Source organism: Podarcis melisellensis (assembly GCF_964234715.1).
Source record: "Podarcis melisellensis genome assembly, chromosome: 6".
In the NCBI taxonomy this organism is placed as follows: Eukaryota; Metazoa; Chordata; class Lepidosauria; order Squamata; family Lacertidae; genus Podarcis; species Podarcis melisellensis.
Genome location: NC_138538.1, coordinates 11,668,992 through 11,695,366, shown reverse-complemented (window position 1 = coordinate 11,695,366; position 26,375 = coordinate 11,668,992).

Here is a 26,375-nt window from a genome sequence, read left to right as displayed (position 1 = left end):
ATGCTTATGGGAAGTCCTCAAGCAGGAGGGCAATAGCACTCACCCAGACTGTGGTTCCCATTTCAATGGAAGAGGAAATCCACACATACCTTTAAAAAAGCACACATTAATCTTCTAGCTCCATAGCAATGAATGTATGACTATCAGAGCTCCACACCCATATGAAACTGCTGAATCAGTGTGCTTGACCACAAATGATTAGTCTAACTATATCCCTTTTCATCTCATGCACTGTCCTTTGTGCTGAAATGTGGACAGGAGGATACTTTCTTGTATATCATCCTGAATCATGAAACCTTATTGCCCTTCCTCCTTGAGTACAGTGGTACCTCGGGTTAAGAACTCAATTCATTCTTGAGGTCCGTTCTTAACCTGAAAATGTTCTTAACCTGAGGTACCACTTTAGCTAATGGGGCCTCCTGCTGCCACCGCCACACGATTTCTGTTCTTATCCTGAAGCAAAGTTCTTAACCCGAGGTACTATTTCTGGGTTAGCGGAGTCTGTAACCTGAAGCGTCTGTAACCCGAGGTACCACTGTATGCATTGCAATCAGTGATGACAGTGAAAACATTGCCTGTCCACCTTCATTTAGTGACCATCCCCATTAAAATCCAGCTACAGAATTTGCCTCAGTGAACTCTTAATAGGCATGAGTTCTACAGGATGAAATGCCCATTAGGAAATAAATAAATGTGTGGGTTTATCTTTAAATTATACATGGGAGGGGGAAAGGAACTGACATGTACTGACCTCCTCTATGTGTCAGCTCTAATGCTAATCCCCTTCCTTTCTTACTATAAATGGTCCATGACATATTTTTTTCCTTGAGTAAAGCTCAGGATGGTAATCAGAAGTGTTCAGCAGCTTTCATAGCATTTACAGAGTGCAATTAACTTGCCCGACAAAGAAGAAATACTAATTAATGTGCAATGGGTGTATTGAACATCCCATTTCCTAAAGCTTTGAAATTACTTCACTTAACATTGTATTCTTTGTTTCTTTTTCTTTTATATATGAGTACAGTAGTGGTTGCCCACCCCCTTTAGATTTCCAGATGATTTGAAATGGTTTGGGTTGAAGCAAAGGAAATCATAGTTATATACAATAAAATTTTAATTTAATTGAACCTCGGGTTATTTATTTCCTAGAAGATTTTTTTTTAAAGTAATTATCTCTACCCCAAGCTTGAATCTTTTTTCCCCCAAGTCAACAAAACTTTATTGTCTAAAACCTTATTGGGTACCCATGTTCTTTAATGGAAAATGTAGCTGCATATGCCTCCTGGAAAAAACAATCTTGGCTTGTTAGTTATTGAAAAAGGCATGCCATCTGGTTCCCTGCACTGCAACAGGGATTTCAGTGTCCAGTGGGATTTTTTTGTCATATGTTTACCTCTTTTATCAACATCTCAGTATTTACAGAAAAGCCAAACCCACCACTATTTACCCTGAAACAAGTCTATTTAAATATCTTTGTGGCACAATCAATCAAGACCTTCCCCAGTGAAAGTCCATTGAAAGGCATGGGAGATGCTCAAAATGTTAGTTGTGCTTCCGTCCACGACACTGCACCTTTTTCTTTTCAGTTAGGCTTATATTTTGGAGAACTACCCAGTCAATGCTGAATGTCAGTTTAGAGTGCTGGGTTGTTTTTGTTGCTGTTTATTTTACGTGAGTTTTTCTAGTACTCTTCCCATCTCCTTCTCATTGGCATCCGCCATTCCTAAAGCACCTTTAAACTACACATGGCACTTCGAGATCCATATGTCCTTGCAACAACCTTGCTTGACAGGTTTACTGCTGTTTCATGACAGGGAGCAGAGATTGAGAGATAGATCCCAATCAGCGATGAAATGGAATGGTGTGTTTTTCTGAAACTCCTGCAACACCTTTCTCTTTCCCACGAACACACACACACACCTATTTTTAAAAGCTAAGTTTTGAAATGAGCCTGTGGAATTCCCATGGCAGATGCTCACTGAGCCCCACACAACTTCCTGCAGGAGCTGGGCTGCTAGCCAACTTCTGACCCAGCTGGGATTGTGTGTAGGTGCCAAATCATATCACTGGAACCTCAAGATGGTGCGGGGGTGGACGTGTGGCTTCTGCAATTTGTTTGCTCCCACTGCCACTTTTTTGAGCTGCTACAATTGTACAAACAGAAGCAACCATAAGTTATCCCGCCCATGCGAATGTTGCAGCACTGTATTATACCATCTGCACCTCTGCTCAGTCCTTGACATGTTGCAAACCCAGTGCTCCCAAAGGATCCAGGTGATTCTCAATGTAAATCTGACCTGGACCCATGATATTTTGCCAGTACTGGACAATTGGCTCATCCCTGACCACTATTATCACTGGGTTATAGCACAAATGAACCTGTCCAAGCGGTTGCAGAAGGTGAGGGTGGCAAACTGATTGACAGGCAATCTCACCATGGAGAATCCAAAACGAGATTAGGAACAGAGAGGAGTTCCACCCCAAAGAGAATCCCGGCCACAGTGAACCATGGTTTTCCACTGCTTTCTAATGGGTTTGTGGGTTCATTCCAAATACTTCATTTATTCTATCAATTACATTTCTGTTCCATCCTTCTTCCCAAAGGAGTCCAGGGAAGGAAACAACATTGCAGGGAAAGAGTTTACTGTAATTATTTTACAAGCGGTTTGAAAACATTAAAAATATCTAAAGATATTTAAAAGCACTCATTTATCATCACAGCTAATAATTTCAAGGATTTGGGGTACAGTATCTTTCAAGCCATCAAATGCTTGGGTGGACAGGGATATTTTAAAATTGTTTCTGAAAGTAAATAATGAAGGAGACAGACACACCGCACTGAGAAGGCCCCACCATGATGAGTCAGCACCAGGTGATCATAAGACCCAAAATGGCTGATATTTGAGAAGGCATTCTTTCATGGCTTTGTGTGAGAGGGGAGCAAACTATGGCTTGTGATGACAGTGGTGTGTGATGAGCCCCTGTGGGCTGGTGTCTCCACCTCTTCCATGTATTGTTTGGCCTCTCTTTGCATGCCCAGCATCTGCCACAGAGCCCATGAACTCCAGAGTATTAGCAAAGCAGAAGGGACCCAAATGTAGTGGGCAACCCTAGCAGAGATTCCCAGTCTGCTATTCCAACCTAAAATGCCCACTATTGCCAACAACACCTCATCTCAAACTCTGCCTCTGTTTAAAATCCTGCGTGCACTTTTAGTGTTCTGCTGAATCGTCTGTAGAGATTAATGGGGGCCCCTCACAAGAGCAGAGTTATGTATGTGTTTAACTAATTGCAGGATAAGGACCATGGAGAGCAGCCGAATTGCTTGTAAGGAAATTGAAAACATATTCTTTCCATTTAACCGAGGCTGCCTAGAGTAATTCATATGACTGCGCTCCAGAGGCATTAAATAAGGACTCTGACTTGCTGCTGTTTTAAAATGCTATTTATATCCCCATTGTATGTAGTCTGCAGCTATAATTATTTCTTTAATGCATTATTTTATTGCAGAAGTACCGCAGCAATGATTATAAGGTATCAGAGAGTGTAGGTGGTTGTAGTGTTAATAGCATTCATAAATCCACCGGAACATCTATTTTCTCTGATGGCCCAGAATTTCCATTTTGCTTTTCCATATATTTACCTCCATGCAAAGTCATCACCTCTAAATTTGATTGTAAATGAAACATTCTGCCCACAGCCAGGTAAATGCCCTTTTGGAGACAATCCTGCAAATTAATAGTGATGCCTTCTGTTTGATGAAGTGAGCTGGATTTTTTCTCTCTCTACAAGTCATTAAGGCATCTGCACTCTATGTAACTGCTGCACCATAGGTAACATAGTATATTTAATTGGAGCGGGTTGTGTAAATATACAACTATACTCTCTGCTAATGCAGAATACTTTGCCAGGAACAGAGAATTCTTCTGTAAGATCTGCCAACTGATGATATGATTTTAATGCCCCAATCACCTGCCTTTTGACCAGTTAAATAATGGTTTGATCAACTACCTTTTAATAAATTTGCCAGTTACCAAAGCCTTCATGTTTCCTGAGATGGTGAAAAAAGAATAGGATCATGCAATAAACAAAAGTTACTCATCATTACTATGAGGATACCATTATTATTTTTTATTTCCTTGGCAATCCATCTAGATTTATAGGCCTCCCCAATGTGAAAGCTCAAGGCATGTAACAAATAAAAAAATAAATCAGCAAAAAGGAAAATAGTTTCATCTAAATCTGTCTATTCTAGACTTAATCCTAATCCCTTGATTAGGTGGTTCCCCGACTGGTGGTTCTTGCAAGGCTTAGGAAAGAAAGGAATTTGGGATTGGATTCAGTGATTTGTAATATTTTCCCATGTATGCCTTACGATAGTAACATACTATACTGAAACTAGCCCTTAGCTTGCAATGTCACCAATTAAAATTGGCCAGCTGCCACTCATCAATGAAATGTTCAGCTAAGTAATTCACGAATAAAGCCAACTGAGGCTTGCAGTCATAGTACCAGCAGGTCAAAAGTTCATAGATGTGTCAAGGATGGTTTGGTGAGATATGGTGGTTAGCATTGTCAGAGGTTAAGTAGTAGACTAATTAGGGGGACTGTAAAGGAAGAATAAATAAGATCGGTTTAGAGAAACCTGTTTTCCTTTAATGCCATATGGAAGTAAGAACAAATAGGTTTTTCCTGCTGAAGTCCCAGGTGTCTTTTTGGACGGATTTTATTGTCATGAAGCAAAATAAATAAATAAAAATGAACTCTTGGAGGAAATAAAGTTTGTTATATGGTTTGAGCGAGGGGAAAATGGAAACATTTAGGACAGTTGTGGCTCAAACTCATTGCACTCAGGCTGTTGCTTATTCAGTTTAGTCTGTGTGTTTGTTATGTATGCACACACAGACCAATATACAGTGATACCTCGGGTTACATATGCTTCAGGTTACAGACTCCGCTAATCCAGAAATAGTGCTTCAGGTTAAGAACTTTGATTCAGGATAAGAACAGAAATCGTGCTCCGGCAGCACGGCGGCAGCAGGAGGCCCCATTAGCTAAAGTGGTGCTTCAGGTTAAGAACAGTTTCAGGTTAAGAATGGACCTCCGGGACGAATTAAGTACTTAACCCGAGGTACCACTGTATTATATAATATAATCACCATTGGCCTAATTCATCTCTAGCACCGATCTGGCACCATTCCTAAGAATGTATTTGACCGACTAACACAATATTACTATTCATTTTGGGGACACAGGTGGCGCTGTGGGTTAAAGCCTCAGCGCCTAGGACTTGCCGATCGAAAGGTCGGCGGTTCGAATCCCTGCTGCGGGGTGCGCTCCCGCTGCTCGGTCCCAGCGCCTGCCAACCTAGCAGTTCGAAAGCACCTCCGGGTGCAAGTAGATAAATAGGGACCGCTTACCAGCGGGAAGGTAAACGGCATTTCCGTGTGCAGCTCTGGCTCGCCAGAGCAGCGATGTCACGCTGGCCACGTGACCCGGAAGTGTCTCCGGACAGCGCTGGCCCCTGGCCTCTAGAGTGAGATGGGCGCACAACCCCAGAGTCTGTCAAGACTGGCCCGTACGGGCAGGGGTACCTTTACCTTTTACTATTCATTTTATAGTTTTGTCTTTCTGCAAACCGCTTTGAGCTTCTTTTTTTGCAACCTAGTGATGTGTAAATTGTATGAAACAAAGAAATAATATCCATTGTTGAGGGGCGGGTTTTGTGTGTGTTTTTTTAATATGCCAATTTCATCATGAGCATGTGTAAACACATTCCCCCCTTTTTTAAATTATTTATCTATTTTAAGCCTCCGGAGACATTTGAAATTGCAAAGCCTCCCCAACATAAAATGGCATCACGGAAGAGGAAAGAAGCTGTATAGTTTTCCATTCTCTCTCGTTATGTAAAGTATAATTGCTACCAGCACACCTGAGTCTAACATGACATTAAGAGGGGAATGCTAAGCCCCCTTCAAGCCATCTTGAATAAAGGGGATTACTCGTACAAAGGTAGGACTCTGATCACCTAATATCAATACACTGGTGAGGCCTTTAGTTTTTCCTCAGGTGTTAAGTGGGTGATTAAGGAGTTAAGCAGGATATACAACAGTTTAGTGACATGCTGTCAACAAGTGCAGCAGAATCTCTGGGACTCAGCTCCTTTTAGCTTTTCAGGTCATGCCACTCCTGTCTGTCAAGCAAACACAATAGGAATTACTCAATTTAACACCATTTCAGTTCTAATTGAATTCCATTTGCTAAATCCTGAATAAATACATTATAACTGCTGCTTCGGTCAAACAGAGAGAAATAGCCATCTTTTAATGACTCCCCTGTGGATTTAATGCCTATTCTATCTGTTAGAATAATGATTCCAACATCACTTGAATACATTTAAGGGATAATAGTTATTTAAACATGCCAAGTCTTCATAGAGCAGATAAGGGTTGGGGACGGGGAGGGGCGCTTTTGCTTCATTTCAGAATTTGCATTTATGAAATCGGAACAGAGGGCATCAAACACACAGTTGCCAGCTTGTCTGTTTTCCAAGACATCTGTGAAATCTGCGCAAAACATTTTTTAAAAGTGTATTTTGCATGTGATGAGTAACGCACGGTGATGCAGATTTGAGACTGAATGGACTTCCCCAAACTCTGGCAACATTTATAAGTCCATCCAGTTCTAATAGTCAGGTTTGAAGGCTCTTGCTTGTGTGGACAATATGGCACTGACCATGCACTAGAGGGAAGAATTAGCAGGATTTGGGGAAAACTGCAAGGTTTGCATAAGTATCTTGGGTGGAGGAGTACGGTAGGTAGTATGGAGAACTGAGCCCAATAGTGAATGAAGACTGAGAATGTCTAGTGGTCATAAAATGTTGAGAAACAGTTGAGGGGCTGAAAGGAAAGCAAGTGGGAAGGGGAAAGGGAGTGGTTTGAGACTTGAATGGGGACCAGTTGCTCTAGGCTCCATCTATTTTAGTATAATGTGAATTCAAGGCATGAGACACAACAAGGCATTGAACTAGCATTTAGATTTGTTTGCAAAAAATAAAAAAATCAGTCCTTCATTGGAAGTTTCAATTATCTTTTAACAATTACAAGAGGGAGAAATAATAAATATTTCTCAAAACCCTTGCTTCAGAAGAGCAGATATGTTATCTCTGTGGGTGGTACAAAATTGTATGGAAGGGGGAAAAATGTTTCACATAATGAAAGGATGTGCCTATTATTCACAAATTGATCTCTGACTTATCCCATTCCACAGCTTCCTACAAAGCAGTTATTTCTCTGCAATGTACAGTGGGCAAGAAGACCCTTGCAAATTCAGAGCCAGGAAACCTGCCACAGTCATTCTCTCCTCCACAGATGCAAATTGGTTTCAAACCAGTTACGCAGGTGATAATCATTTGAGGTAAAAACTCTGCTTGCTCCAGGCTTAAAATTTAGAAAAACCAGGGACTAGCCTACGGTGACAGACCTTGATGTCAACTCTGGACACATATTTCCTCTGAAAATGCTGTTACAGCTGCTAATAAGGTCATCCACACCATCCCATGCTCATTCCCCTGCTCCAATGTGATATTGGTAGGGTTGTTGGTATGTGGTGGTAACAGGATCTCCCAGAGAGAAAGCTGGAATAGCTGGGCCCTTAAGTGAGGGGTCCTCCCGGAAATTTTGGAAACTTGCACTATCCATGGAAGTTCCACTGGGAGGGCCCAGAGTGGGAAAACTCAAAGACTGGATTTACCCAGCCCACATTCCCCATGGGGAAGCATAAGAGCAGCAGAGATATCACCTTGCCAACAAAGGTCCGTATAGTTAAAGCTATGGTTTTCCCAGTAGTGATGTATGGAAGTGAGAGCTGGACCATAAAAAAGGCTGATCGCCGAAGAATTGATGCTTTTGAATTATGGTGCTGGAGGAGACTCTTGAGAGTCCCATGGACAGCAAGAAGATCAAACGCATCCATTCTTAAGGAAATCAGCCCTGAGTGCTCACTGGAAGGACAGATCCTGAAGCTGAGACTCCAATACTTTGGCCACCACATGAGAAGAGAAGACTTCCTGGAAAAGACCCTGGTGTTGGGAAAGATGGAGGGCACAAGGAGAAGGGGAAGACAGAGGATGAGATGGTTGGACAGTGTTCTTGAGGCTACGAGCATGAGTTTGACCAAACTGTGGGAGGCAGTGAAAGACAGGAGTGCCTGGCGTGCTCGGGTCCATGGGGTCATGAAGAGTCGGACATGACTAAACAACTAAACAACAAGACCAACAGCAAGGAGCTAGGACACTCCCATTCCCTTTAGCCTTTAGCAAGAGCCTGCCTCAGAACCCTGGCAGGATCTGACTGTCCCTGAAATCTGGGATTTACTCTAAAGGAGGCTTAAGTAGAAAAGGGAAAACTGGAGAAGGAAGAATGCTGAAGCTGCCACCTCTGGAAGACAAGACCTGTTGAAAAGCGAAGTAATCTAGGAGCTTGGCAGACGCAGGAGTGTGAACTAACTTTCCTGAAATAAAACTTTACTTTGGGTGAGGTGGTGCAACATTTTGATCCACTAACAAATTTACGGTACCCCATTGGAGGTGTCTCGGTGGAAGTCTCTGTCCCAAAGCGAAGCGTGGCACAGACGGGCCATAGAGCTTCCAGCAGCAACCATAGGAGGGCCATCTCTGTAGACTGGCATCTTGGGGAGGCCATAATCCTTGGCATGACCCTGAAAAAGTTTCAACCCTCTATCAGGAGGCTAAAACAGATTTACTTCCAATGTCTGAGCCAAAATTCCACCTGCATCTGTAATCAATGAAGTGGTGGCCATTTCTAATCTAGATCATTGTCTTTATATTATGTGAATTTACATTATCACACCTTACATTTAGCCCATGTCCAGGGAAGGGTGGCACTACAAATGAGACCGCAAGTCCCTTTCCCCAGGGTGAAGAACACAAGAGTTTCAGTGCTATCACTTATGGATTGAACCACAAGACAAAAGATTTTCAACTCATTACATGTGTTAATTGGCTTACTAGTGCCAGGATGTCTGTATCATCAAGAGCTGTTTTTTAGGTTACCAATGTTAAGTATATAATTATCACTTTCTGTACTTTCCTGCATTTTTCTGCATTTCATTTCCCTCTTACATTGAATTTACACACACACACACACACACCTCCCCCCCAAAAAAAACCCAATTCTCTGTGTATTTGTATACACACAAACAGCTATAACTCAGCTTTATGGCTATGATGAATCGGACTGTGGCCCACAAAGAGTTATGCCATGATGAATGACTTACTCTTGAACATGCCACAAGACTCTTGGTTGAATTTGAAAAGACAGGAACAAATAATTATCAGGCACAACAGTTCGAGGATCTGCACTTCTAGTAACAGCGTGAAAGATGGGTGCTGGCTGGAGGATTTTGGATACAGAGAAATATTTCTGCACCAGATGAACATATGGTCCACTACCACCAGTAGAGATATGCCAGTCCAACTGTGTGGACAAGCCAGCACAACTCCACAATGGCATAACCTCTCTTTCATTTTTTCCCCGCTATTCTTTTTTTATTGGGTTTTTCATTTTTACAATATCTGTAATCATTACATTACATTCAGGTTTCAATTTCCCCCTTTCCTACTGACTTCCCTCAACTTCCATCCCTGGTTTATTACATCTCATGTTACATTCTGCTGTTTATATATACTTCTGTATTATTGTACTATTAAGTTTCTTTTTTATATAAATAACATTGCAAATGTTTATTTAAATCATGCCAGTGACTCTATTTTTTTCGTTGTTTCTGCAAATATGATGTAAAAGGCTCCCATTCTTTTTCAAAGTCACTATTGCCTTTTTCACGTAGTTTATCTGTTAACTTTGCCAACTCTGCATAGTTCATCAACTTCTCTTGCCATTGTTCCTTTGATGGTATTTCTCCACTCTTCCAGTTCTGTGCTATCAGAATTCTTGCCGCTGTCATCGCATACATAAATAATGTCCATTATTCTTTCGGCAGTTGTCCTAAAATTCCTATCAAAAAAGCTTCTGTTTTTTTAGTAAATGTCATTTTAAACATTTGTTTTCAATTCATTATATATCATTTCCCCCAAAAATGGAATATTCTTACATTCCCACCACATATGATAAAAGTACCTTCCCTTTCTTTACACCTCCAACAATTCCTTTGTTCTCTTTGATATATTCTTGCCAATTTTGTTGGTGTGACATACCACCTGCACAGCATCTTCATATCGTTCTCTTTTAACAATATACAATCCGTAAACTTCAAATCAGCTTTCCAAAGTATAACTTCACTTTCAGCACAACTGGGATATAGGATTGCTCACCTAACACAAGGTAATAGGTTGCTTCTCATACTTCCTGGGACCCTTTTTAACTATATCCAATGGAGTGATGATAGATTGTTGCTAGGTGACCAATGCAGTATTCACTTCAAAATGTCTCGATCTTAAAAGGGTGTCATGTCACTGTGTGCATATTTATTTATTAAGAAAGGCTTCAATGAAAGGGAGGGGAAGTTCCTTTCCAGTTGATACAAGTCATTGTGCTCTGGCTAACTGTTCTGCTTGATATCTTCAGCATGGAATATAAGTTGAGCCAATGATTTAAAAGACATACACTACTGGTTTAGAATCATAGAATTGTAGAGTTGGAAGGGACCTCAAGGGTCATGTAGTCCAACCCCCTGCAATGGAGGAATCTCAGCTGATAGATGGTCATCCAACCTCTGCTTTAAAACGTCCAAGGAAGGAGATCTAGCCTCCTGAAGGAGTCTGTTCCACTGTTGAACAGCTCTCACTGTCAGAAAGTTCTTCCTGAAGTTTAGTTGGAATCTCTTTTCCTGTAACATGAAGTCATTGGTTCAAGTCCGACCCTCCAGAGCAGGAGAATAGAAGCTTACTCCATCCTCCATGTGACAGCCCTTGAAATATTTGAAGATGGCTATCATGTCTCCTCTCAACCTCCTCTTTTCCAGGCTAAACACACCCACTTCCTTCAAATGCTCCTCATAAGGCTTGGTTTTCCATCTTGGTTGCCCTTCTCTGCACACGTTCCAGCTTGTCAATATCCATCTCAAACTGTGGTGCCTAGAATTGGACACAGTATTCCAGGTGTGGTCTGACCGAGACAGAATAGAGTGGTTAGCCAGAGCTGAGCCTTTTCTTTTCTCCTTGGGCTGACCTCAGAAGAGTTATGGACACTTCTAATCTGCGTAAATTTCAGAAAAGCAGAACACATATACACATCTTCAAGCTAATGAAAAGATAAGATAAAGACCCACAGATCTGGAGCGGGTGATACAATGCAATGTGCTGGTGAGCCAAAAACTACATTGGCAGCAGCCCAGAAATGTCTCGGGAGACAGACGAGAAAGGAGGAGGAGGGGTGGGGGGAAACAGGCAGATTGAAACAATTATTGATCACGACCTTTCGTACAAGGAGCCAAAGTTAATAACATTTTATATCAAAATCAACGGTGAATCCTGAGGGCTAGATGCACATTCTAAAAATGTTTGTTTGCCCTTTCCTATGCCCAGCTAGACAGCAGTTCGAGCTGCTTAGGATTTCTGCTGGTGTGCAACTCCTCTTTCTAACAAAGTACATCAGCAGCCTGTGCTGCCTTGCTGTGTATTAGTTCGCTGGCAAAATGCCTGCCATTAGAGTGCGTGGGTTCTATGCTGAGGAAGGGGTTTCACAATGCAGTCACCCCCAGTGTGGGGAGCTGTGAGCAGGGGCGTAGGAAGTGGGGCGATCCGCCCTGGGTGTCATCCTAGAGGGGGGTGACAAAATCCCCTCCGGGAGGATCACTGCCATGCCGATCGGGGACCGCAGACAGATCACCACCACGCCAATTGGCTCCCCTATGCGGATTGCCCCACCCCCGTTTGTGCACCACTCCGAGTGCCTGTGCAGCTAGCTCCGACACTGGCTGTGAGCCCTGTGTGCATGTACAGATGCAATATATACCTCTGCAAAATCTTGGCTGTTGTTTGGCCAAGTCACAGCAGCAGAAGGAGGAGGTAGCTGGGCAGCTGGGCTCCAGGTTGCAGTTTTGCTGCTGCTTTCCATGTGAGCAGGAGAGCAAGAACTGACTCCACCAGGGCACATGCACAGCCCTGCATCAGCCCAGTAAGTGGCAATGCCCTCTTCTGCTGGCCTGCTCCTGCATGGTGTGTCCTACCCAACTGAATTCCTCCCCCATCCCTACATGAGAAAGCAGCGAGGCTGGGGGTCTGCTTATTGAAAAAGCAATGTCTGCTTATTGAAAAACATACAAGCAAAGCGTGAGTTGAGGACAGCAGAAGGTTGAATACTTAAGTCTAGTGTCTATTGTGAAAGTGGCAAATCTGGATGTACATGTGGGCTCAAATGATGGGATGCATACCCTCCCACATGCAGTGAAGGAAAATTGGGTTTGCACATCTTTGGGGACTGCACTCTTGCACAAGTCATGTGACTCACATGAGAGTGCAACCCCCCCCCAAGGGAATCTTTGGGGTGGTGCTCTTGTGGGAGCCAAAACAGGACATCCTGGAATCCAATCAGAAGCTTGGATGGCTTCTGTAATTCTCGGATGTCTGGGATGGCTGAAGGGTATGTAGAATGCTCCCAAGCCAGTGTGGTGTAGTGGTTAAGAGCGGTAGTCTCGTAATCTGGGGAACTCAGCCCCACTCACCTCACAGAGTTTGTTGTGGGGGAGGAAAGGAAAGGAGAATGTTAGCCTCTTTGAGACTCCTTAAAGGGAGTGAAAGGCAGGATATCAAATCCAAACTCTTCTTCTTCTTCTTCTTCCCAGCAGGCATGAAGGAAGATTCCTACACATCAAAAACTAGCAAGTCAAATATGATGCTAGACCCTGCTCTTGGACATGGTGGTTTTCTGCATACATGGATCTTCTCCTTGCTGTTGTTCATTCAGCTATGTGGGCTTCCTCCTACACTTTGTAAAGCGCAGACCAGAGGCGGTTGGTGCCCAATGAGACTTTTCAGTGAGACCAACAACAGATGGAGCCAGCTAATTTTATCCTTGCCCCCAGTCCCTGTTGAGTTCTACAGGCACTAAGGAGAAAGAAGCTGATAGCCAGTTCTAGCCCATGAGCTGGCTGAAGGTAATAAGGCAGGAAGGTGGAGCTGGCTGAGAACAAATTGGTGTGGGTGGGATACTCACCCTAATGAATCAACCTCCATTGACTCAAACACAAATTCACCATCTCAGTGACAACTAGCCATGCACACACATTTACACACACACACATGTGAAACAGCTGCCCCAGAATTGCAATGTATGAGAACTTTGGCGAATGCAAGTGAATACCTCAGCTGCAAGTTCCATTTGCACCAATATTTTGAGTTATCATTAAACCTAATGTGGCATAGATGTGCAAAATCACATTCAGTTTTGGATAATTCCCTTTATATACATGAGAAGCATTGTGCTTTCCAGTGAAACTAGTAAAGCAAACATCCTGCTTCTGGCTAAATGTCAGAGCTTCTACCTCATTCTGAAAACATATCTTTATGAATTAAACAACAACAACCCTCCATTGATTCAGGCAGAAGCTGGTAAACAATGTTTCTTGCCATTGACCATATCGTTATTGAGACAGAGAAGGGGAATTTGGTAGGTCAAAGGTTGACCCGAGATTCTTAATTGTGCCTGCAAAATTTTGAGATTTATAAATTATGTATTTATTGCAAAGTCTACATATGTTTTCCTATTATTTGAATGCAGATGAGGAATTTGTGTTGATAGTATAAGAAGGAAGTTGTGTCAAGACAAATACTTTGTTTTGTTTATTATATTTCTATGCTGCTTTTCATTCAAATGAATCCCAACACGGCTTACAAACAGTAACAACATGATATAACATCACAAGTGCAGAATAAGTCATAAAGAATAATTAACAAATCACCAGTGGAACAATTACAATCTATAAAACACTGTTAGTTCAGCAACCGCTGAAAAAAATACGCTAAGTGTCACAATTGAAGCAAAAGTCATGTTATACGATTAACAAATCAGTACAATGTTTCTAATCCTTAAAGGGTAAAGGTAAAGGTAGGGATTATGGGAGCTGCAGTTCAAAAGCATATGGAGGGTCATAGGTTCCCCACCCCTGATCTACTTTAGTTAAGTAAAGGTAAAGGGACCCCTGACCATTAGGTCCAGTGACGGACGACTCTGGGGTTGCAGAGCTCATCTCGCTTTATTTGCCAAGGGAGTCAGTGTATTTTTTAAAAAAATAAATTTTTTTATTCATTTTTCAAACACATAATAAAAAACAAACACATCACAAAACAAAAACATACACAACATTAAACATATACCGACTTCCCCATACCTCCCTTTCGCTGCATCCTTATTCCACAATTCTTTAGCAACCCTTTAGTCAATTTATCTATTTAGTTCCCTTTCATTAAATTTCCTTAAACTTATTAGTTACAGCTGTAATTCTCTACTTCTTACCCCTTGACATCTTAACACTCTTCAATTTTACAACAGTTTTTAAGATATGTTTTAAATTTCTTCCAGTTCTCTTCCACTGTCTCTTTCCCCTGGTCTCGGATTCTGCCGGTCATCTCTGCTAGTCCCATGAAGTCTGTCACCTTTGTCTGCCATTCTTCCAGAGTAGGTAGTTCTTGCATCTTCCAATACTTTGCCAGAAGAATTCTTGCTGCTGTAGTAGCATACATAAAAAAAGTCCTGTCCTTCTTTGGCACCAGTTGGCCAACCATGCCCAGGAGAAAAGCCTCAGGTTTCTTAGGAAAAGTCCACTTAAGGACCTTCTTAATTTCATTATAGATCATTTCCCAAAAGGCTTTAATCTTTGGGCAGGTCCACCAAAGGTGGTAAAAGGTACCTTCCATCTCATTACATTTCCAACATTTATTATTGGGCAAATGGTAAATTTTTGCAAGCTTGACTGGGGTCATGTACCACCTGTAAATCATTTTCATTATGTTCTCTTTTAAGGCATTACATGTCGTGAACTTAACACCAGTGGTCCATAACTGTTCCCAGTCAGCAAACATAATGTCATGACCGATATCCTGTGCCCATCAAGGGAGTCAGTGTACAGCTTCCGGGTCATGTGGGCAGTATGACTAAGCCGCTTCTGGCGAAGCAGAGCAGCGCACGGAAATGCCATTTACCTTCCCGCCAGAGCAGTACCTATTTATCTACTTGCACTTTGACGTGCTTTCGAACTGCTAGGTTGGCAGGAGCAGGGACCGAGCAACAGGAGCTCACCCCGTCACAGGGATTCGAACCGCCGACCTTCTGATCGGCAAGCCCAAGAGGCTCAGTGGTTTAACCCACAGCACCACCCTCGTCACTTATAATCCTTAGAACAACATTAACAGCATTAGCAAAATAACAGCCAAAGACTCTTAATAATCTTCCACTCTATTCAGCTCATTAAAATACACATACACATAATGCCCATGGCAGCCACTCCCTTCTGAAGGTTCTTCAGGCTGGAGGTAGGACAGCACAGGAGAAACCAACCACCCCCAACGGCAAACAGAGGACAAAGGCCCATGTGCTGGTTCCGGGGGGGGAGGGGGGTTACCGTGCAGCGTGGCCCGTGTCCGGTCTGAGGTTGAAGTGGGGTCCAAGGCAGGGAGTCAGGCGTGGTCAGGAACTCTGGCAGAAAGCAGGACAGGGTGCTGGCAGGAACAGGTAACCAACGATGTTGCTCCCGCAACGTGGGACTGGGTGGGCTGGCCTTCATCTCCTCTGAGGCATAGGGCAGCCCTGGTCCACAGGTGACTCGCCTCTCCTGGCCTGGAGGCGAGCACTCCTCCTGTGAGAACTTAGTTCCCTCCGCTTCTCTGCCCTGAGCCTCTTCAGCTCAGGAGAGGCAGGAGGGTTACTAGACCCAGAGGCAACCTCACCTTCCCCTAACAGGGCTGAGAGAGGAGCACCTGCAGGCAATGGGTCCTCGATCACCTCTGGAGCTAGAGCGGATTCAACTGGTGTCTGCTCCTGAGGATTCGGTACAGGTGATGGCCCTTCAGGTTCAAGCCCCTCCCCCGGCTCAGCCCCACCTGGAGGTGGGGACTCCTGTGCAGCCTGGGATTCCTCAGGTTCAGCCTCTGAATCCGATTCCCAGGCCATCACAGCCCATCTAGTTCAACAACCTGTTCTTGCAGTGACCAGATGCCAATGGGAAGTCCACAAGCAGGCTGTGAGTGCAGCAGAATACAGTGGTACTTTGGTTGTCAAACTCAATCTGTTCCAGGAATCTGTTCGACTCCTGGAATGGTTCAAAAACCACGGTGCGGCTTCAGATTGGCTGTAGGATTTTCCTGCACTCAACCAGAAGCCACAGAGGATGCTCAACATCCAAAAAACATTTGCAAACCGGAACACTCACTTTTGGGTTTGTGGCATTCGGGAGCCGATTTGTTCAGGAGCCAAGCCGTTTGACAACCAAGGTACCACCATTGATGGTTTCCTGCAACTGGGCTTCAAGGACAAACGGCCTCTGGCCATGGAGGTAATATTGAGCCATGATTACTAGTAGCCAATAAGCAGTGACTTGAGCATTCTTATTGGTAAAATCCCATATGGACTGCAGGAGATTTTTTTTTCCTTTTGGAAGTGTCAAGTGCTTGAGATTTTTGTGGCCTACCTGAAGACCAGCAGAGTCCCAATCCCAATCCATATCAGCCGATCTGGCTAGAATTGGTCCTCAGAGGTAATTCTTCCTTGCCTGAACAGTGGGTGAGGAGGGGGTACTTGTAGAAACTAATCTATAGGAAAAAGGTAAAACAAATTGTGGTAATTAGTTGTGCGGAAGTTCCTTTGACAGGCAGGTCCTTTGACCCTTTTAAATAGTTCTCTTTTCTCCTCGAACAACCATGCCACACTTGCTTTTAAAGTTTAAAAATAACATGTGACTTTTACTTGCTCTTGTCAGATTGAATGTACAAGTGAGGCAGGTGATACCTATATTTACATGAATTTGCATCTGACTGATATTTACAGACTGGCTCTGATGCTGGCAGCAGCATAATGCAACACACTTCCTGCTCTCACAGTTAAAATTCTCACACAGTTGATAACCGAACTAACTCAAAAAACCTGCCTGTGTGTGTGTGTGTGTGTGTTGTAAGAATTTTTAAGGTCTCAAATATAGAATAAATATTCATGAATGCACACATATCTAAATATATAAACCATGTGTCTGAAATAGTATGGGAGAGCAATCCTGAAGCCATATTGACTCTCGCAATGACCTCAAATATTCCTCTGCAGTAAAGGAGGCAAATGGGGAAAGCATTCCCATTGTCTTTTCGCTTACAAATCCTGTCTTAAGGGCATGCATGAACAGGGTGAGCCTGGAATCCGGAACTTAAGTATTAACCATCTCAAAAGAATGGCCAGGCTGCCCAGGTAATGCAATCAGTGACCATTATCAGGTAACCTGGCAGACAGGATTTCTGCTGCAGACCACCTCCTTCTGTGGTGTATGTATGATGATTTTGGGGTGGTCTTTGGCTAAGGGGGTTGGACAATGTCAAAAGTCTTTGGATCCTGTCCTCCATCCATTTTTCTCTGACTGATCATGGATTTAGGGGACCCAGAGTCCCACAGGATGTTGGGCAGCAAAAGCAAAACCCCAAGTTTTACATCATATGACATCGCAAGATTGTATGCTACCGCATCAACCCTTTGCATAGTATTATGGATGCACCATTCTCACAAAATTCGAGCTAGTTACTTTGCTTAGTTTTGCCTCTGGTGCTGCCCGTCACTGGCATGTGTCCTGCAGAATGTTGCCCGGTGTTGGGTTTAGCTCCAATACTTTGGCCACCTCATGAGAAGAGAAGACTCCCTGGAAAAGACCCTGATGTTGGGAAAGATGGAGGGCACAAGGAGAAGGGGACGACAGAGGACGAGATGGTTGGACAGTGTTCTCGAAGCTACCAGCATGAGTTTGACTAAACTGTGGGAGGCAGGGGAAGACAGAAGTGCCTGGCGTGCTCTGGTCCATGGGGTCATGAAGAGTCGGACACGACTAAACCACAACAACACACAGCAAGCTGGCAGTATTGCCAGTTCACTAGGATTTCAAAGGGGAGACATTCTTAGGCATACCTGGAGATTCCAGGGACTGAACCTGGGACCTTCTGCATGCAAGCCTGGGACCACTGAGTCATGGTCCTTCTTCTGCAGTGCTTATATTTGGTCTTCTTTTGAGTCTTCTCACCTACATTATGTAGCCTTCTGTGAAGTTTAGGCCGTTTTTTCACTACTTTTTGAACATTCTTGGTAGCTCAGGCCCCTTCCCCCCCAAAGGGAAATCAAATTGGGGCTAAAGTACTAACAAAATGGCACAAAATATAGTTCCACTTACATGAGGAATATTTCAGTCTGGAAGCTAAGAAGAAATGATATCCAGGAACTTTTTGGAAACTTCGGTCTTCATTAAAAGTACTGAGACTTCCGTTACAAAACCTCCAATTCTTCCTGTAACCCCTTTTGGTTTTTCTTTCCCCCTTTTTTATTACTCCATTTTGATGGAGAAGATTTTAAAAGGTTGTTCTGGAGAGCAGTGCATTAACCGTTAGGGGGAAAAAAGAGTATATATAAAATAGTTTTGTTTTTGAAGCTTGCTCTGTGGCTTTAGAATGTTTCCACAAGTGGTGATAAAAACTCACTTTTATTTTTTGACACATTTTAAAAAACGAAATGAAACAAAGAATCGCGTGATCCCCGAGAAAAGTGGATAGCAGGAGTTTTAAGCAATGAGTTATTTGAAAGCAGCCTGACCTACACACTGTGATCCACGCGACGGTCACCTCCAGACTTGATTATTGTAACTCATTCTATGTGGGGCTGCCCTTGAGACTGACCCAGAAACTCCAGTGGGTGCAGAATGCCGCTGTGAGACTCCTTACAGGGTCCTCGTCGTGGGATCACATTCACCCAGTGCTATACCAGCTGCACTGGCTCCTGGTGGAGTACAGGATCAGGTTTAAGGTGCTGGTTTTAACCTTTAAAGCCCTATACGGCCTAGGACGCTCATACCTACAGGACCTCCTCTCCTGGTATGTCCCACGGATGACCTTACGGTCTTCAAACAAAAACATCTTGGAGGTCCAGGGCCACAGGGAGGTTAGGTTGGCTTCAACCAGAGCCAGGGCTTTTTTGGCTGTGACCCTGATCTGGTGGAATGCTCTGTCACAAGAGACTAGGGCCCTGCGGGACTTGACATCTTTCCGCAGGGCCTGCAAGACAGAGCTGTTCCACCAGGCCTTTGGCCAGGGCACAGCCTGACCCCTCTCTTTCTGTAATCCTCATAGAACTCTAGCCCAATGTTTGCCATTAATTTGGTTTTGAATTGATTTTAGAATGAATTAATTTTAGAATGCTGTGTTACTTTTATTGTTGTTAGCTGCTCTGAACCCGGCTTTGGCTGGGGAGGGTGGGATATAAATAAATTATTATTATTATTATTATTATTATTATTATTATTATTATTATTATTATTATATTATATTAAAATCTAGCAGACATAAGAAAAGCCTGCTGGATCAGACCAATGCTCCATTCTGTCCAGCATCCAGTTCTTACAGTGGCCAACCAGAGGCCTGTGAGAAACTGCAGGCAGGATCCATGCATAAGAAGAAGAGAAGCCCTTTGTCCACCTATGACTCCCACCAACTGGTATTCAGAAACATGGCTGCCTCTAACTATGGAGCCATTGACTAAGTTGCCTTCATGTCACAGAGGGAGGCATGAGGCAGGCAGAAAGGTCTTGAGCTATTCTCAGCCAAGAAAAGGCAGCCAAAACAGCTGAGGAAGGGGAGGTTGAAAAAAAAACAACCAATCTACCTTCAAAGCCTGAGAAGGCAGCAGAATAAGGGAAGCAAGAAGGGGGCTGACGATCCAGAAAATTCAGCCAGAGATGGAGCAAACAGAAGGATGGACAGCTGGAAGGCCAGGTGGGACCAGCAGCAAATAAAAGTTGCAGTCTGGCAGTCGTGGTTGCTGCTCATTGGGACTGGAAGGGCATAAGGCAGGGAGCCCATTCAGTAGCTGGAGCCAAAGCCAATGACAGGCAAAGCCAATGAATTCTAGTTTTGTACCCAGACTCCTCCCTGCTGAATTCTACAGAGGAGGAGGAAGCTGACAAGCAGTGGTGTCCCCTAGGTAGAAAGACAGGCTGACCCTATTTGTCCTTATGGACCAGCAGTTTCTGGACTTGGTCTTTGGTCCTACTGGCTTTTCTGTTTCCTTCTGAGAACTTTGGGGTCCCTCACAGCTCCTCCTTCTTCATGGGCCATGTCATTTTGGCTAGATGCTGGATTGGCGCTTGGAGAATGAGTTTGCTATTAGTACACAGGAACCGCAGAACATACCAGTGCTGAAGTTCACATCATTTCAAATCACAGGCTAAATCTTTGCTAGCAGGCTCCCAGATCTGCAGTGCATCTAGAGTTTCCAAACTGCCACTCGTGGATTGAACGAAGACAACAGATTTTTAACCAACGATATGTGTTAATTTGCTTACCAGTGCCAAAAAGTCTGTATCACCGAGAGCTGTTTTGTGAATGACCGGTGTTGAGGATGCAATTATCACTGCTTTTACTCTGTACTTTATTTCCCTCTGATCTCACATTTGCCCATCCCTAAAAATGTTGTGTGCATATATAGACACATATACATGCATCTATAACTCATGGTTATTATGCATCAGATGGAATAGACTGTAGTCCACTTAAGCTTATGCCATGATTGATGCTTTACTCTTGAACAGGCCACAAGACTCTTGGTTGATTTTTTTTAAAAAAAAGCACAAAGCATTATCAGGCATAACCGTTTCGTTAAGAACAATACAAAATTTCCCCAATAGTTTAATTTATCCAATGCATTAGAATTTCCTGCTGCAAAGCAAAAATCAGGTGTGGTCTTAAATCCACAGTATTCTGTGATTAATGTTCCTACATTTCAGTTTTGAGTTCAAAGTAGTGCTTTCAGGCAAGGAGAAATATTGTTAGATGAGGGACCTTGATTGTGAGAAAATTCACATTCCACTCCCACCCCCACCCCCATTTTCTGGCACTGTCCTTGTTTCCCTTGCCTTCTGCTTTGACACTATTCCCACCCCTCTTCTAATTACTGTGCTAACAAAAATTTTCACACAATTATTTCCCAGAAAACATACACAGCATAACATAAATGTGGAATGTAACACAGCTAATTAGAGCCCATACTTAAAATAAGCAAGAAATTTAATATACAACACAAACAATAAAATCAGTGTCGTTACATATAAATGAAGCAAATTATGAACCAGTGTTTAACAAGGCATGGCTTAGTGAGCACTTCTGAAAGTGAAAGTCGACCTAATCTCTCCCCAATGGAATGCAGAATGTTTGTGAACATTCTGTGATGCTGTAACAGTTGAACTCATGGCTGCTGTCCTCATCCAGCATCAACCAGTAGACAGTTTGAAGCATGCAATTTTGGCTTGGAATCATCACTTGCAATAAGCACAGAGCTTTAATTTTGTTCCCATTTCATGGGGCAGGAGCGATGAGAATGGAAGGTTTAAAATCAGGTCCCTGATCTGGGACAAGAGCCCAAAGCCCAATGAATGCATGTGCCAGTTTGTGGCCACTAAGCATTTCACACTAATACACAATAGTACGAAACCCAGGGGGGCTCTGTTTGAAACTTTAACACAAATAAACTTGTGAAAAGGAAAAGGTTTCAGAAAGTGGTTGGAGGCAAGGAGCAAACTAAGAAGAGTGATACAGGAAGGGTTAAGCACCTTCTCTCCCTTGTTGCCTCCACCTCACACTATGTTTTCCCTGGTGTTGTTGATACAGAAATACCAGCCATCTCAGTGTTGCTATACATCTTTGCATGTAATGCAATGCTTTGGGGCTGTTTGGCATTTGAGGCGCATAACTACATTTTTGAGACAAAGCTAGTAAAGAGCGTTCAGAGGCTTCCATTTGAGCACTTTTTAAACAGAAGGCCTTGAATGAATCCTTTCCACAGTTTTGGGGTGTGATTTTGAGGTGGAATATTTAACCTTTTCTGTATGGTGCCTTAATTGGAGAGAATGCATTGTCTGTTTATCTTCTGTGCTTATTTTAGTCAGAAGGTGAATATAAGTCATTTTCATTAGGAACCACTCCGTAAAATGTGCTATTTATGGATTTGGTTGCTGTTTGAAAATGTTAAGTACGTAGTTCCACAAAAAAATAAAAAACCACATCAGCTCGGATTCACTATTCAGGGAAGGGCTGTGAACAAATTTCCTACTCCATAACTCGTAATCTTATTTGAAATAATGAAAAATGCCATTTTGACGCACCTTCCTACATTTGGTGTTTCTGGAGGTTTTTCAAAGGGTGAAAGAATCTGTTAGTTGACACTGCAGTTTAAAGCTGTGCAATGGGATGACATTGTAGTTCTCTGCATTAGCCAGATTGTACTCAGTGATGCTCAGGTACCAAAGTGATGTGCTAAGGCCTGCCAGTTCCCATGGTCCTCACAGGTGTTCTGTACCTCGCAGCACAGGCTGCAATCGTCCCTGGACCAAACGCTCCTGTCAGTTCCTGGCATCATCTCCTGCCTTGATAAATCTATGAAGGATCCCAGCAACACTCACTTTCTCCCTTCACCAGCTGCACACATCACCATTCCCCACCTGCGGTACACTTTACCTGCCACTCCTCTTTCCCCCAGCATCCTGATCTCCTTGACAACAGCTACCTGAAGGCATGCACAATGTACCTGACCTTTCTTGTCCTCCATTCCACCCAGGTGAATCTTCCTACTTCTTGCTACAAGGCATTCTACACACACACACACACACACACACACACAAACACAGAGATGCTGAACCTCCCCACCCAGAAGTAGTGCTGGTTCCTGCCAGAAAACCACCAGATGGTATATATCCCTAACACAAAATTTAACACCCTACGCGTGTGTCTACTCAGCCCTAAGAACTACTTAGTGCTATAGGATTTACTCCTAAATATAAGTGCTGTCCAGAGCACCCAGGCAACGGAGGCATACTTCTGGGGGTTAATTCTTTTGTTGGGGGGGGGGGAGGAGACACACAGTGGCAGCAATTTCCACATCCACACTTCTAGTCAGCAGGCAGCTGTTCCCAGTTCTGTGCCCTAAGGAGCAGTTGCAACAACAGTGGGAGCACACCTTCCTGCATGCTTATAAGGTAAAAGGTAAAGGACCCCTGGACGGTTAAGTTCTGTCAAAGGCAACTATGGGGTGTGGCGCTCATCTCACTTTTCAGGCCAAGGGAGCCGGCGTTTGTCTGCAGACAGCTTTCTGGGTCATGTGACCAGCATAACTAAACTGCTTTTGGCGCATGGAGGACCGTGATGAGTGCCAGAGCGCATGGAAATGCCATTTACCTTCCTACCACAGTGGTACCTATTTATCTACTTGCACTGGTATGCTTTCGAACTGCTAGGTTGGCAGAAGCTTGGACAGATCAACAGAAGTTCACCCCATCGTGCAGATTCAAACTGCTAACCTTCCAATCAGCAAGTCCAAGAGGCTCAGTGTCCCCTGTGTCCCCTTATTTTTTGCTTATGTACCCTCATAAGCATGCAACCTGAGACTTCTACACAGAAACCATCGCTGCTCCCCCCTCTTCAAACCTCTCCTGGTTCTAAGAGACAGCAAGGCAGGGGGTGGTGGGGATTTTACTGGCCCACCCTCTCATGGACAGCCCCTTCCTCTGCTTCTGACACATCCTACGCCCCCACCTCTGCCTCCACCTGCTCCAACCCGTTATCCTTCCCTTGCTCCTGCCTTCTCCTGTATAGGGAAGTTTTTTTTTTTAATGTTTAATGTTTTATTATGTTTTTATATATGCTGGAAGCTGCTTAGAGTGGCTGGGGCAACCCAGTAAGATGTGTGGGATATAAACAGTAAAATTATCTTTATGGAATGGGATGTCCCGATTTTCATCGGAGAAATGTTACAGGGTATGGTTTATAGGGAGAGACACAGTCCTTGAGGTTCTGTGGTCCTGAGCCATTCAAGGCTTTATAGGTCAAAACCAGAATGTTGAATTGGGCCCAGAAACTAATTGGCAGTCAGGCCAGGATCGGTGTAATATGCTCAAACAGTCTTGCCCCGGCCACCAAATTCTGCACCATCTGAAGTTTCTGAACCACCTTCAAAATATTAAACATAGAAAGTTGTCTTATACTGGTCTCACTAGCCTTCTCTTGTCTCTCCAGGGTTTCAGACTGGGCACATTTCTTACCTAGAGTTGCCAAGGCTTGAGCATTCAACCTTCTGCATGAAGGTTCCATTGTTCTACTCCTGAGCTATGGCACTTTCCCAAGGAAGGTGAAGAACACCCTTTTGCTGAAGTTTTTCACCTGCTGTCAGCTACATCTATACATCTGTGGAGACTGGCAGGTGCCCTGCTGTTGAGTTTTTTAAAGAAAGGGTGGAAGAGAGTCACAAATGCATCATGGTTGCATTCAAATAATTTTTCGCAGTCTCTGAATTGACTTGACAGATTCTTCTATCCAGCTGTGAGGTTAACTATTAAGTTCTAAACAAGGATGTCTGTCAATAAACATGGTAACGATGTGGTAGCCTTGGCTTCTCGAAGAAAGAACTATAATTTCTTTCCAGATGCTGCAAACTGCAGTTGCATGATACATAAATAGCTGCTTCCTGTCTCTGTGATAACACCTACATTCAAACCATCTACTGAGCACAACAGGCGCAGAGACTAAATATGAAGCATTCATAGGCAATAACTAGAAAAAGCTAAACCCCCAGGAAGTTTCATGTTGGACAGGTGTTATCCGGAAATCTAAAACTACTGGTTTCAAATGCTGGGAGGGGGCAATTTTTTTTGCAACGCGAATCTGCAAGATGAGTTTGGAAGCTTCCAGAAATTGGAAAACTGGATTGTAGCGAGTGCCACCCAAACCCTCTCATACCTGCCAACATACCGCAAAGGAAAATCGGGATGAGCATCTTTTGGGGCTGTGCTCTCTCATGTGTCACATGACTAAATGGCCTCAGTCCAGTATACCTGAAGGAGCGTCTCCACCCCCATCGTTCTGCCTGGACACTGAGGTCCAGTGCCTAGGGCCTTCTGGTGGTACCCTTGCGGTGAGAAGCCAAGTTACAGGGAACCAGGCAGAGAGGGCCTTCTCGGTAGTGGTGCCCACCCTGTGGAATGCCCTTCCAGCAGATGTCAAAGAGAACAACAACTACCAGACTTTTGGAAGACATCTGAAGGCAGCCCTGTTTAGGGAAGCTTTTAATGTTTAATAGATTTTTGTATTTTAATATTCTGTTAACCCAGCCAGATGGGTGGGGTATAAATATTATTATTATTATTATTATTATTATTATTATTATTATTATTATTATTATTTATTGCAGAGTTGGAAGGGCTCTTGTGGGTCATCTGAGCCCAACCCGCAGGTTTCCTGGAGGCTAAGAGCAGAGGAAGCAGTAAAGCTTACAAGGCCTACACAATCATTTAATCCTAAACCTGCTGAATGCTAACTGTTAACATCAAACTGCTACGTCACTGTGACTCATGACTCATCTTGGGTGATGACTCATTCTCCCTATAAAAGGTAGGCAGCCTCTCTATGGGCCTCAGTCAGAGAGCTGTATGGATTGTGTATGGAGTAGTCTGTGGAATAGTGCTGTTGTTGCTGCTATGTAAAGCTAAGGCAGACCGAGTGGCTCCAGGACTCTAGTAAATCACTAACTTAAGACTGTGCCTCTGCGAGGAGTCATATAGTTGCTATGAGCACTCTGTGTATGCTCTTTGACTATACTGTTTCTGAACAAGTTTGTTTTCTTCAAGTAAAAGTTTTATTCTGTTTATAAAGAAGACTCTGCATCAATTAATTTACCGCTGCGCAACAGAGAGCCCAGGCTCTCTCCTTAGAGAGGCTGGCAGGGGCTGCAGCCTGTTGGAAGGTGGAAAGGAGGCATGGAGGAGGCCAGAGTGAGTGTCTGCCTCCTCCTCCTCCAATGTTCGGTGGAAGTAGTGGCTCTCTAGGCAGCAGCATCACTATTCAGGGAGTGTGAGCGTCTCGTAGACACTGTGACGGACTCTGTGTTTTTCAGTGACTCACACAAGAGTGAGGTCCACCAAAATGGGCATATTTTGGGACCGCAATCTTGCAGGAGCCAAAATGGGACATCTCGGCATCCCATCAGAAATTGGGGTGGCTTCTGTCATTCTGGGATGTCCCGCTTAAAGTGGGACAGTTGAGGGGGTATGCACTCGTTCATGTGGAATTTGAAACTCATTTGGGAATTCTTCATTTTGATGCATCTGAGGAATTTTGTGAGAAG